General features: G+C 43.5%; 1 protein-coding gene across 3 annotated transcripts in view; it reads right to left on the bottom strand.

The window, feature by feature from the left end:
• Positions 1-656, bottom strand: part of LOC119423493 (protein mono-ADP-ribosyltransferase PARP6) — a 27,261-nt gene extending 26,605 nt beyond the window's left edge. For all 3 annotated transcript variants that reach the window (XM_037690892.1, XM_037690899.1, XM_037690907.1), the window contains exon 1: positions 308-656. The gene's annotated coding sequence lies outside the window, so the exon portion shown is untranslated. The remainder of the gene's footprint in view (positions 1-307) is intronic.
• Between the last annotated feature and the right edge of the window lie 957 nt (positions 657-1,613).

Here is a 1,613-nt window from a genome sequence, read left to right as displayed (position 1 = left end):
CCCCCCAGCATGTCGCCGTCCTCCTCAGCTGATCCTTTCTCTACGCTCCTGCTGCCATGTTCTCCATCCTGCTAGCATCTGACCCCCCCTGAACTTCCCTGGCCTCTGTCGTCTCACATACCAATAGTCACCGACAAATGGCCCCATCCACCCCCCCCACGCCCCCCAACACCGCTGCATGCAAACAAACGCAGAGGCACAAATACATATTCGCCATTCCTCCTGCTCAGATGACGGTTTAACACAAATGCACTCGGGCGGATCGCCCCCACCCTCGGCTCTGCACCCCCACCGCATCCACACTTACCTCCAGAGAGGATGGAGAATGGGATGCTGTCCTTGCCTCAAATGCTGCTCCCCCCTCTTAAAGGACGTACTTCTCTCTCTCCCTCTCTCCCTCTCTCTCTCTTTCTTTCTCCCCCCACTGGAAAAAAAAATAGATGAAAAAAAAAACGTATTGAAACACAAAACCTAAAGAAAGAAATCCGAGCACAGTCGTCACAGTTCTGGAGCGTCTTCCTATTGATGCTTGCGGTGAGTGTGTGCGTGGGTGCATGCGCGCGTCAGCCGGTGTGTGTGTGCGAGTCTGTGTGTTTATCTATTGCAGATCTCGGCTTTTACTGCTGGCTCCCTTATATTTTGCCTGACAACACTGAGGGGTCTGCGCATGCTCAGTGAGACTAGGCAAGCCAGTCACGTGACTCGCAGCTGACTGCACTGCTGCTGAGGAATAAGAGGAAAACATGTCTGATTTGTGCTTGAATCTGACTGTGTGTGTGTGTGTTTGTGCGTGTTCGCGCGCGTGTGTCTGTGTGGTTGCATAAGTCACTATTCATTATTGTGCCTTTTGTGTTCTGGAGGCTGTTTCTATATTTAAGTGTTCATGTTTTGGTCTAAATTTATTCAATAAAGGAACAAGAACAACTGTAAGCTACTTTTCACACTAATACAGTGCACTCCATGCTGTAGACCGAATAAACGTTAAGTCTGGTCCTCTGGACATTCAAAAATCGAAGCAAAACAAAAAAAAATTGTCGAAACGTTTCGTCTTTCATCCGAAAGACTTCTTCACTCTGACTGAAGAAGTCTTTCGGATGAAAGGCGAAACGTTTCTACAATTTTTTTGTTTTGTTTTGTTTTTTTGAATGTCCAGAGGACCAGACTTAACTTTTTTAGATTTTTCTACCTGGATTATTGAGCATGCATTAGGATATTTTGAACCGTTTACAGTTAATGTTATGCTTTTACTGCATGCTACTTATGCGTATGTATATATTTACATGTGCATATATAGGCCTATATGTATGCTTAGATGTGTATACTAATCATAAATGTAGTAGTCTACTACCTCCTTGTGCATGTGCATATTGTCTTTTTTCAAATTTGTGTATTCAGCTTCTATTTTATTATTTCAAGTGTTATCTATCTATCTATCTATCTATCTATCTAAAATGTATTTGTTTTTATAATATTTATACAATGTTGTGTTTCTGTGTGAGCTGAGGATCATAGGGCCTGTAAACTAATCAGTCTTTAGCCTCATTGTCTCAATGTGTCTATTTAAGAGCTCAGATTATTGAGCAGCTGTCAGGACAACCATCCCTTTAGTGTGG

This window comes from Nematolebias whitei, chromosome 2 (genome assembly GCF_014905685.2).
Source record: "Nematolebias whitei isolate Nwh7 chromosome 2, NemWhi1, whole genome shotgun sequence".
Taxonomy (NCBI): Eukaryota; Metazoa; Chordata; class Actinopteri; order Cyprinodontiformes; family Rivulidae; genus Nematolebias; species Nematolebias whitei.
Note: the sequence above shows the minus strand (reverse complement) of the source record. Positions and strands in the feature narration are given on the sequence as shown.